The sequence below is a fragment of the Cebidichthys violaceus genome, unplaced genomic scaffold (genome assembly GCF_023349555.1).
Source record: "Cebidichthys violaceus isolate CVI_PGR_0920_01 unplaced genomic scaffold, fCebVio1.0.p SCAF_7, whole genome shotgun sequence".
Taxonomy (NCBI): domain Eukaryota; kingdom Metazoa; phylum Chordata; class Actinopteri; order Perciformes; family Stichaeidae; genus Cebidichthys; species Cebidichthys violaceus.
Genome location: NW_027176927.1, coordinates 9,871,075 through 9,883,903, shown reverse-complemented (window position 1 = coordinate 9,883,903; position 12,829 = coordinate 9,871,075). Strand labels below are relative to the sequence as shown.

Sequence of the window (12,829 nt, the reverse complement as noted above, 5' to 3'; positions counted from 1 at the left end):
TCATCTTCCACATTATGTTATAATCCCTAGTGTGATGGAGGGCTGTGAGTCTGGTCCCTCCAAACTGAAACCCAACCTCTGACATGTCACTACTTCTATGTCACAATAAATCTGAGCATTTTATATGATTTACGGTAAAGTATGGCTAACGGCAGTACAGATGTTGTCCCAAACCAGCGGTGGAATGCCAATAGGTCTCCTCAGGCTGTGTGGACATGCCTCCAGTGAGCAGCCTGGTAATGGGCTCCCTGTTTGGAGCGGAGTGGAGCAGCCCGAGGACTTGGCCCGAGATAAGGAAGAGTAATGATCTTTGGCCGATGAGTGAGCCATGCTGCGGCCGCTTCCACTCTAGAAGTCCCACGCTGCACATCAACAAATGCACCGCACGGAGTCATCACTCCAGTCGGGGATGTTTTCTGGAAGTCCAACCGAGGGTGTCTGAAGCTCAGTGTCTGGGATGTGCCGAGGAACCTCCCGGGGGAAACGAGACCCGGGCCCTCGCATTTAAAAATGCCGTCCTTTCTGTGTGGTGTCTGGGGGGGGGTGCTTCCTGGCCCTGGCTGCAGGACCACACCAGATGGCCAAATGGACATCCACGACGCAGCCTTCTGGTGCCATCCTCATGCCACATATGCTTCATCCCGCGGCTATGACTTCCTGGAGATGGCTTTCTCACAGTCCCTTACAGCCGTCACCATGGCTACACAATCCCAGTTGTGGGGAACAGACCTCAGCACACACACACTCTCTCACACACACACACACACACACACACACACACACACACACACACACACACACACACACACACACACACACACACACACACACCAGTATTGAAACCCTCTAGAAGCCCTAAATCCCCTCGTGTGAGGCACTCCAAAGCCACTGTTGGATATCATTGTATCAGCCTAACTCATACTGGTACTGCTGAACCATCACTTTCTCTCATATTCCTTAATATTCAGATTTCACATGTCATGAAGTCCAATCGTTGGTACTTGACGATAAGATGCATCTCAGTCAAGCCTCAACAACAGCTGACTCTTGAGTGGATGGATTTCACTCTCTGGTTATGGCAAGATAATCAGAGGCATTTCCAAACCCAGTGGCGAGCAGTCATCTGGTCATGCTTTGGGAAACAATCGGGCTCCTTTGGCTTGCTGATAAACTCTGGCTAATCTGTGGAAACACGATTGATTATGTTGCAATCACACTGTCTCCGCAGAGCGTGGTAGATGAGGTACACAGGCAGGTGGACAAAATGGTGGAAAGCACGCATGAAAAAGAACTTTGAAGAAATTCAATCACAGTGACAAAGACAGCTATGCAGACCGGTTGTATTGGGCTTTACGCTAATTAGCAGTATCTGTGAGCTTTAAAGGAACAGTCCAGCATTTTTGGAAAATGTGTTTTCTGATCTGACGACCGTATCGGCAGGACAACATTTGATGGAGCCTTTCAAAACCGTTACAAATCACTGTTGACAATTAAGCCCCTAATCTTTAAGGGTTTTAAATACCTTCAGCTTTATATCAATCCCTTTTAAGTCTCTCTGACTGGACTGGCAAATGAATGGAGCAAAAGATCTATTACTGGGAAAATATTGCCATCTATTACCAGCCTAACATTTTCATGGAGGGTGTTCTATGCTACTTCTACTACTTTGCTATTCCCCTTAAGGAAAACTTATATAATTGAATAAATGTTCTTCTGGTGGCCTGAAATACAATTCACAGTATTGAAGAACACATTTACTTGGCACTGTTGGGGGTCCTTGATTTGCAATTATAGCAGTCCAGATTATTTAAGCATCTAGATTCAAATGTAGCAGATTTGTCAGCTAAACATTCATTCTGTGAACTCTCCTCCAACATAACAAGAATAGGTTTTAAGATTAGTAATGCAGTTTGCTGTTATGCCAAATTCCTACCCTACCTATGATATGTAACTTGAAAAATAGCAACATCAGAAAAAAACCGTTTCCTCTTATTTTTAAATGGCAGGACTGAAAATTATTAATTCTCAACATTTGCTGTTTTCTGGTTTCAGAATGAGGAAAACAGATGGACAAAAGTGTTTACCGGTGTTGCGTTGGCTCATGTGTTTGACCAATCACTGTACACCTACGTCACTGAGCAGCATGATCTCACAAAAAAAAACCTGAATTGACCACAACCTCCTCAAAGCGCATTACGTGGTGCTGGGACGTAATGTCTTAAAATGACATGTCGGTACCACTGAAACGATGTGAATAGAAAGTCAACTCGGATCCATCCATGTGAATATGCAATGCTCAGAACTAGTGACATAGTACAAACAGTTGGAAAGCCTACTTAAGATGGGTGGGTCAAAGAGACTTTCAACCAGGAAAACGGTGTTTATATTTATGATTAAATGAAACATTCAGGCCATTATGAAAGGCAAACTCTCTGTAGATAGGAGGACTGGAAGCAGCAACACTTGTCTTTGTGGACACCACACAACTGAGAGACGCAGCAGTTTAGCAAGGAACCCTTCAGGGGTGTAGAACCTTCATTATCTTAGTTTATAATTTGCTCAGCAATTCTTCCCCAAATACCCCCAACAGGTTAATCTGGCTATGGGTAAGACAGCACACAATTGCATTTTCCATAATGCTTGAAGACAACTTTTGAAATATGGTATGAAAATGAATATTGGATCAGAACATAGACTGTGTCAAACAGCTCACTAATATCAGTTCCAACCCTGTCCAGGCCTCGTGTCTGCAGGGACACTGTGGACATTACACAAACTGTGGCAAGCAGACTTCCTGTCCTCATCTTTATATTTCGGTCAGACACATGAGTAATTACAAAGAGACAACACAGGCCCAGCAGCTCATTATCTGCATTCTGATGTTCTATCACTCCATTCTCTGGGGAGAGTAAACCATGGCATCTCTATGCCCTTGCCAATACTTTGTGGAACAAACAAAGTTGTGAGGCAGAACCAGGAACTAATTTCATTAGCGGCTGCCATTTGTGACTGATTACAGGCTGTTCTCAGTGGCTGGCAAACAGGTCCAGAGTTCTGGGAGGTTAATAACCAGTAACAATCAATTACTTAACCAATCTGATATGATCAATGGGGTTTCCAATCCGGCGGACAGCAAGATGAGTAGTGGAATACGATAAAACCTCAAACATGCTGAATGCTCTCCAGCAACAACGAGCTGCAGCCAAATAGTTCCAAAAAGCTTAACTGTTTTACATCAGCTCAAAGGAGAAACCTAAAAAGAAAAAAAGAAAAATCTGTATTTCAAACAAAGTTTCTCAAGCAGAACTGTCTGACAGAGCAGAGCACAATCCATGCAGGAAAACATAGAAGTCTAATGAATAAATAACTAAAGATGAATGAAAACTAATGGGCATATTAGAAGGAAACAAGGAGCAGACGCGTATTGAAACAAAAGCAGAGGTTGGATCAGAGGATGTCTGCATTGTCAAAAAAGAAATGTGCACCAGCAGTATCTTAATTAGTGTACTATCAACCATCAGCAGGCCTCCCCTGTATTGCCGTGCATCTCCGGCCACATCAGGACTGATTATTCTAATGATGTCTAAACCTCTGTCCGGCCATTATTCACACATCACAGAGCCTGGCCTTGTTATCTCGAACTGCAAAGCCTCTTGTCTCCCCGAATCCACAAATTAAATCCAGAAAAATGTCCTCGCTAAAGGGTCTCAGTTGTCATCCAGTATTCAAGTCACCTACTTAAGCTATTAGGTGAGCTACAATGCTCATTTTCTGATAGGCAAGAAGAAAACGATGAATAAAAATGCATTCTCCTTTTTGTGTCATAGCAAGAATAAAGGTGTAAAGCCCTGCTAGAGGCTACACTGTTTAATAAACCCTGTGACATCAGTGTAGTACATAACAAACAGCATGCTGGTGCTACAGGCAAGGCCATGGGAGAAGGGTTTATTTTAAAGCTAACATGAATTTGCTTTGATTTCCATGGCAATCTTTCTTTGAGATATTTTGTGTGCAATGTAGATATTTTGGACTTAGAAGAAAGCTCAATGGAATGTCCAAAATAGGTCCATGCTCTAGTAAGCATGAACTGTGCTTTCAGTTCATAAATCATGACAATTCATTCAAATTTGATGTTGCCTGCGTAACAATATCAAAGATAATCTCCCACACACTCAAACTCAGTTTCTCCTATTCCCACCTTCATCCAGGCATTCCCATCTACCCTTAAATTGTTCCTTTCTATTTGATTGGTTGTTTGCGTTTTTGTTGAAGTTAACTGCATTAGGTTTCCTCATATTATGAAATATATAGTTTAATATAGTCACATATGTCTCTTATGAAAAGTTATTTTTCATTTTTTGTGCGTTCTCCTATGAAGATAGAGCAGCACAAGCGATCAGTGCAGCATAACGTAACTTATGTAAGTGCCGTTATTAAATACATAAGGCACAGAACAAAACTCAATGTGGGTTTTGATTTCACAAGAAACAGAAACAGTGGTCTCCCAGTGTGAAAGTCCCCTGTTTGTTTGAACCAACCATCCACCCAGACCTCCTCACTACGAGGACTCTGTCACTCTTTTTATACTAAGTCACCTGACTTCCACAGAAGCAGCCCTGTAAGTCCTGGCTCACGATGACATGGGTGATTCACCATTTAGACTGTATTAATATCGGTAAATGTGAACAGTGAATAACTAAAGACTGCACTGCAGTGAAATATGCTAAGTAAACCTCCTATTATGTTGAAAAACTGTATATCAAGTGGGACAGATTGTTTCAATACACTCACAAACTAATAAATCAGCAGGAGGCAGACTCAAGAAAATAAACACACATGTCACATAAAGGTTTTACATTATATAATGTAGAGGTATAAAGGAAACAGCAAATTATCCAAATGACACCACTTACATGTTTTCCTGTGTGCAGAACAGCCCGTTCTCACTGCCAACTCGTCAAATACAGAAGCTTGGTCAGTGTATCTGTATCATAATTATACAATCAGAGCAAATGATGTGATATAAAGAGTTAGAAAGTTCACATTGGAAAGGCAGAACTGTTGGTGGGAGGGCAAAACAGACCCAGGAGACCACTGTTCATGTTCCGAGTAAAACTAAAAGCAGCAAGTCACCTGACTCGTTAATCACTCGAATGAGTTGTTTGTCAGTGAAGTTAAAATCAACCACGCTCTTTTCCTAAGACTAACTAAGTAGTTCTTTAGCCGAAACCTAACTTTCTGTGAACACAGAAGATTATTTTAGAAAGGCACTAGGCATGTAACTAACTTACACTGACATGCCGTCCCTGACATAAAAGATAGTGAGTGGCCTTTCAGCTAATATTGCGGCTGAGAACTTTTTTCATTATTGTTCCTAGTGCTTAAAACAGCCCCATTTATTTCGTTAGTTTTGAATGAAAAAAGTTTAACAAACTACTCAAAACTGAGAAAAACTAGATAGGAAAGAAGTCAGATGTTCCTCTTACATACAGTGCTTTAGACATTCTTACAAAACGTTGGGTAATGCCAGTTACATGTCAGAGCAATGTGACATTTATTATTGAGTTTTGACTTGGAGAAAAGTACATATTGTAGTGAAATATACATTGGCAGTGAGAGAATGTTTACTGTTGCCTGTATGCTGGCTGGAGGATAGTAGAGTTGTTCTTAGTGTTATGACTGCTAGAATGATCACACAATACCAAGCACAAGCAAACTATCAACACAGTGTGACTGGGATTGTGTGCCAAAGGATGAGCATGCATTTGTACAAACAGCACAGCAGATGGCGGTTCTGAATGGGAGCCATACGTAAACATTATTCACAAATGTGATGGAGGCTGTGGGTCTCGTGTCATGCTGACACAGCCGAGTGTCTCTGTGGAGATCATAATACTACACACTTTAAAGCAGACCAACTGTACCAACTGTCACCTCAAATGTTCTGTACTCAAACTGACATGTCACCAATACATTTTTCCATAATAACTGTGTTCTGGAGAATTTGGGGACTCTAAAGAGGGGTCAGGGGTCATAGAAGGTTGACAAACCCAACTATACTGCTTGCTTTTGAGGTTGAGGGTTTGTCACATGATTTGTCCAATGCAATAAAAACTGTAATACAATGCAAAGGGCATTACCAGGTTTGGACATTAGTGACACCCACCAGGGAGCACGGGTCTGCAGTTTTTCAGTTATACCCCTTTTCTACCAACATCAGCTCATAGAGAAATAGGCGATAGGCTTCTTTCTTCCCTTTTAGTACATACTGTACTTGTATAGTGTACTTGTATAATGCTTTTCAAGTCTTCCGACCACTCAAAGCACTTTCACACTACATGTCATCATTCACCCATTCACACTCAGTCATACACTGATGGCAGGACTCTAACCGTAGGCACAGCTACGAGAGCAATTTGGGGTTAAGTGTCTTACCCAAGGACACATCGACATGGACGGAGCCGGTATACTGAAAAATGCAAGAGGATGCAGTAGGACACCTTGGCATTTCTGGCATACTGCATTTGACAAAGGCTACTATGTATTGGGACATACTAAATGTTTTTCTTGGAAACAAACTATGTTGCTACTATGGGTATGGGAGTAGTAGAAGGCAGCATGGAGGCCATTTATTTCTGTTAGTCAGTAACTTTTTAAACTTGGTGCCGACTAATTTGGAACGTTGTTCAAGCGATGCTTGGATGGAGACGGCGATATTGGCCGAGACAAGTTCTTCCTGCACACTCCAGCTTACATATTATACAGATTTTTAAATGGCTTTTCTTATATACGTCATTAAAGAAAAGCGGTGAGAAAGAAAAACCTTTACAGTGGGACCCTACGCCAGATCCCTACTCCCTAAAACCATGGTTGTTCTAGTGTACAAATTCACTCAAACTGCGATACACTGAATCATCACTGAATAATCATGACAACGGGCAGATAATGAAATAGCAAATACAAATAGGCAGATGAAAGAAAAGTGGTAAGAGAGCTATCTGCTGTCCAGACCCATGAGCAATGAGTCATGCAGAGAACACCCACCATTCAGCATCCTGTTACATATCCTCTGGCTGACACACTACATAGAAAGAATTAATCTCAGTCGTGCCAAAAAACATGGAGAGCTCAGATTATATTAATAAACTTGAGCAAACACTCATTCGCTTTTCTAACTTTTATAAGTTATGTAATATGTAAATAAAACATGTGATACGGTGAATCACATCTGCAACACACAATTGTACACCTTCACACACATTACAGGGCCTTCTTAGTTCATATTCAGAAAACCATCATTTATTCTATTTCCTCTGTTGTTGTTATTTTTTTGTCCGGCTGTGCTTTGCTGTATTCTGGTAATTTAATTGTATTATTTTCCTACAGGACTCTAGGAAGTGAAACTAATCCATCTTAAAACATCTTGCTAACCAGCTAGCCTCCTGTTTTGTAAAACCACTTGTACCTTGAGGGGTGATAGTGAGTCACTGTAGCGCCCAGTCTGTCCTCAGTCCAACATGAGAGGATGAAGGAGTAGCGCTGCCCCAAGGGCTTGTCAATAATACGTCCATGCTCCATGTGAGTTCTGATAGTTTGTTTATTGTGAAAAGTCTTTCCACCACCAGGAGTGTGCGGCTTAGTCACAGACAGTGCAACCCCCCCCCCCCACCAAACACATACTGGAAAGCCTTTTGCAGTGGAGTCACAGATACAACACAGGATATGGGACCAGAACCCCCCAGCAGAGACAGAGTGTGTGACAGTTGCTGTAATGGTTAGCTTTGACTAGCAGCTCAACTTCACTGTCCATGCTACACTGACCGTTGGTCAGTCCGTCTCCCTGGTGTCACATTAATTAATTAATGTGATTTTAGGGTTATTATATAGTGTCAATCACATACCTAAATGAGCTGTCAATAGAAACCCTCGTTGCCCTCACTTAACTGGCATATTTGCACCAATTAGTCGACCTACTTGATTTTTAAACATAGGAAATCACAAAGACAAATACTGCTTCAAAATACATAAACCCAATGTCCTAAGAAATGGAAATGAGAATAGGAAGGCATTAGAAAACAAGAATCATCCATCCACATTTGGCTTCCTGCCAGAAGAAGAACAGACAGCTCTTATGTTAAAAGAGGATCTGATTGTAACACACACATAGCCATCCCTTCTCTCTGTCATATTTCTGCATACCTCCAACAATGTGAGCTCCTTCCAAAGACACACAGTCCTCACGCACAACCTAAGGGCACGACGTGTTTACAGCAGATAGATTTACACACTACAAACATCTGTGCTTCCTTGTTGTCTATAGAAAGCAACGGACAGGCATCCCTGATGGCCTCCCATCCCCCCTCACCCCTGCCTCTCATCCCCTCCCCTCCTCCTCTTCTTCCTCTCATGTCTTTGTGTGAGATGCAGCATCCGTCACTAAAGGCAGAAAAACACAGGGAGAAAAGGAGGGATTCCTCCAGCGTTTACCTTTCAATGTAGGGAGTGATGTGGGCTTTGATTCAGCTCAGATGTTGCTGCTCCTCAGCCTCGGCTAACAACATCATGTGACCAGACCACCTGCTCTGCTGCCTGGTCATATGACCGGATTAGTCCCCGGCAAGGATCTCTGGGATTTGTAGTTGAGGGGATGGCAATGATGGGATTTCATTCTAAATAGGATACTGTGTGACTATTTCAATATATTTTGATACAATTTAATTTAATGTATCTAAACAAGTAGAGCAATAACAAAATATTTATCGGCCATTAAAATGTATTTTAGATACAGGGACTATACATTTTTGGAATATTGTAATAATGCAGTAAATGGTAACATGAGGGCCTGATGGAAACATACTGAAATTTGCACTTATTTCTTTACCTTGATATGATTGATATTTTTTGTATATATTGATAATTATAGGATGACAATGTAATATGAATGATGATGACGAACAATGATAATTTCCCATATCACAATATCCGAATGGCAAAGACCTTTTGATCTAACAGCAATATTAGTCATCACTTTCCTACATTTCATATGTGTTAATTTATGTACTTGAGAAGATAATGAGCATTGATCAACATTCCTGTAAACATGCCAGTATGAGCCAGCTGGCTATTGTTCAACCGTAGTCCTTCAGTTTAGGATGTTCTGAAGTAAAAAAGATCAATACAGTCAAGCGATAATAAGACGCCATGAAACAAAACAAGAACAGCAAGATCAACATTCTCTACAGCAGATAGTTCACCAAGAAGAGCCACACTGAGCAACACTGATGCAATGACATAACACCAACTACGGTTTAGTTTAGGTAACCATGCAAAGAAATATGAACCAATACTGTTTATAACCACATTTATTAAACAATAGCCATGCAGAGCAGCAATAATAGAGGACACTGTTAATAAATGGTATGCAGTCAATAAGTCAATGGTTTTTTAAATGGTTATTTGGCTAGTTGCCTGAAAAGAAAGGTAAGAAATGTTAAACTTTTAATAAAGTTTAACATTTTGTTCTTCAATATAAAATATGTCTGTAAATACCCCACTCCTAATTTTGAAGCTGTCACGTGTCTTAATAAGTTGGTTGCTGAGTGTCTAAATTAGACTACTAGATATCACCACGCCAAACACTAGTCCTCCTTTAGCTTAGTGGTGCTGATGTGAAGTCATGTGACCGTGGTGTAGTTCCTTTGTACCCTAACGTTAGTTTTTTATTTCTGCTGATTGTATTCACGCCACAAAAAAAACACAAAAGTGGTGTTCAATAGTGAGGATTATCTTGCTCAACAAAACGTGTAAGTATCATTAATGTATGTTAGCCATAGAGATTATTTTCTCCAATAATCCAATGGAAAAATCCTATTTGCTTTTTGCCGAGGGAGCCAGTGCGATGGTAACTTCCTGGTTGGCCTACAAAAATACGTGATCTCTGCAGCACTCTATTAATCTTAAAGACACAATGAGTAGGATTTGTCAGCAGCTTGGTCATTGTTCCTATTATGTTCTAAGCAGTGGTGGGCCGTTAGGGCCAGCAAAGCCTTCTCTGCTGGCTTAAACAGAATCACAAAATTAAAGCTATTTTATAATTTTATAAGTTTTCATAAATACACTAAATGTATTATAATTATGTTTCCCATTAGCTTATTTTCTCATTGCACAGCTACTGTCTTCCTCAGTTGCTCTGCTTCCAGCCTGCAGCTTGTTTTAAGGAGAGCTTTTATCCAATCAGAGTTCACCTCTATGTCTCTATGTAAGGGGAGAGGCCCGCGGCCTGCTGGAAAGCCTTTGCAGTTTAAGTAAATGGAGACGATATTGTTGATTGTCAGTGTTCAACCAATCAGATCTTTAGTTTGACATGTTGGGCGTATTCTTTGACATGTCAGAGTATTCTAGGTAGCCTACAAGTACGTCAGCATTAACGTGCAGCATGATTGGTCAGTGGGCTAGCGTGACTGTTGTGAAGCTGAAGTAGCTATCATAAGTTAGTATTAGTAGTAACAGTTCCAGTTGAAAGATATGTAAGAAGTTATGACATTTTTAATGTTTTGCTTGGTGTATATTTTTTTTTTTTTACCAAGCTTTGTTTTTTTAACACTCAATGGCTGAAGGAGGAGAAACAGATTTCTCAAGGACATTTCCAGAAAAACGACATCGTATCAAAGGGTCAGCAAACCCCACAGCTAGCAGCCCGGACCCAGCCAGGAAAAGGATTTGTACGAACGGTATTTCCGGCTAACAGTGTCGGAGAAGCGTTGCACATTTTATGGCTAAGAATGCGTTGGTGAACTCTTCGTGTTTGGAGCTGTTTGGAGCTAAGCTGGATTTGCTAACCAAGGCAGCAACACGACACTATAGCACGGCAGGACACTTACAAGCTACGGTGCTTCCAAATGCACTAGTATTATTGAAACGTATTGTTCGGTTCATAAGCCTCGTACTGAACGGTATGAATACGTGTATTGTTACACCCCTAGAAACAAATAATAACCGTAGCTGTGGCGTCATAATGAGGTTATTAGGAGATGGCTCAAGTGTAATAGGACAGCACAGAAGGCCCAGGTATAAAATGCATGGACTGACACAAAACTGACACAAAATGTCAGTTTTGGACGTGTCAGGGATGGTGTGTCCTTATTTGCTCATTACATGCATACTGTCTTTTCAAAATAAACGTCCATCTTCTCAGGAAGTTAGGTAAAGGCAACAAAACCACTAGGTTTAGGTTAAGTTTAGTAAAAGAGAATGCTTGATGTTAACTTGATTGACTAATAATTCACGTGAATAAGGATTCAAGTGACTAAACACTGACGTGAGTTTGTGTACCGTGAGAAACTAAAAGTAATCTCCTGTGATCCAAATTTTCAGAAAAACAAAATTTAAACATAAACACAAAAAAATATATGACAAGCTGAAGTCAATATGAGTAGTCATTTACATTCCGCTTAAATACATTGCAAACTTTTGGGGTAAACTAGTCTGCTGTGTTGTTGTTATTGTTATAGTGGTTGGTTTTTCATATTAACAATCCCTAAGACAGTAATGCTAAAGAAGAAGTACATCCTTGACAACCTTGGACTTTCCCAGCACGTAACAGATTCAACATATAATAAGGGACATATTTCAGATCTCATTGTTTATAGGGTCTACATATTTATGAGGTTGTGGCTCCTGATATAGTCTTTTCAGATCATTACTGTGTTTCCTCTAAATGATAATCTCCAACACCAGAATTAAAACAGAGGTGAGAGAAAGTGCTACATCAACGAAAACTTTGTAGGTTTATCGCCAAAGCTTTTATGCCAGCTTTGCGTCCTGTTTCTGTAAATGATCTTGTGAACAGTTTTAATTCTTTGAATGTCATTGATACCATTGCCCTCATGGCGGTCAATGTTGTCTGGCTTGGAGGAATACCACACTTGGAAAAGAAAAGCTCACAAAAGACATGGTAGAAAGGCAGAATGCATGTGGTGAAAAACCAGACTCCAGGTTCATTATGATATCTTAATATAATTTGTATCATCGTAATAGTTACACCTTGTTTACTGTCACTTACCATGTTTCCGTTAAATCATCAAACTAATTTCAAACAAACTTCTGAAATCTGTTGGCAAAAAAGAAACGCAAATAAGACACATTTCAATCAATTGGTTTGCAGAAAATAAAATTGGCTACTGGGCAGTTTGGTCAGAAGTTGGCTCTATGGCTTTGCATGGCTTTAATTTGCCTTTAAACAGAGTAGAAGGAGTTACGTTGGCTTGGCCATCGAACCAGCTATGAGAGAAAAATGGATTTAATTTTGCAAGTTTTAATTAATCTCTCATGTCAGCTAGTACTGGCCATGTTTCAAACTATCCCGAGCAAAAACAAGCATTCACGTGTAATGGGAAAAGAAGGGAGGATGGCGACAGCAGAAGCAGCAAAATGTTACGTCAGAATTTATTGTTGTTTCAAATTTAGCTGTTTCAATTCAGCTTTCTTAATATGATATATAATGTCCATAATGGAAAGACGTCTATTGACAGCCCTCTCAGCATTAGTCTTTCATGAGCTGTTATCCACCAAGTCATGCAGTGTTTTGGCTTCCTTTATTCCACAAATAAAATTCTACAGATGTGACAAAAAGTCTGTTACTCCATCTCAGGCAAATTGGCCATGACTCTTGTGCCTCCGCAAAAGACTACTCCAGTTAGTTTGACACATTTCATCCCCTAGATTATGCAACCTTGACAGAAATTGTTCAAAACCTCAGGCCTTCTACTTGCACTTGAAACTCTCCCTACAGGCCTCTTTAAATATGTTTCTAACTGCTTAGTGCCAGATG

General features: G+C 40.5%; 1 protein-coding gene across 1 annotated transcript in view; it reads right to left on the bottom strand.

Annotated features, from left to right (window-relative positions):
- Positions 1–8,571, bottom strand: part of tsnare1 (T-SNARE Domain Containing 1) — a 161,267-nt gene extending 152,696 nt beyond the window's left edge. Inside the window, exon 1 of the mRNA XM_068735802.1 lies at positions 8,488–8,571. The gene's annotated coding sequence lies outside the window, so the exon portion shown is untranslated. The remainder of the gene's footprint in view (positions 1–8,487) is intronic.
- Positions 8,572–12,829: the final 4,258 nt, after the last annotated feature.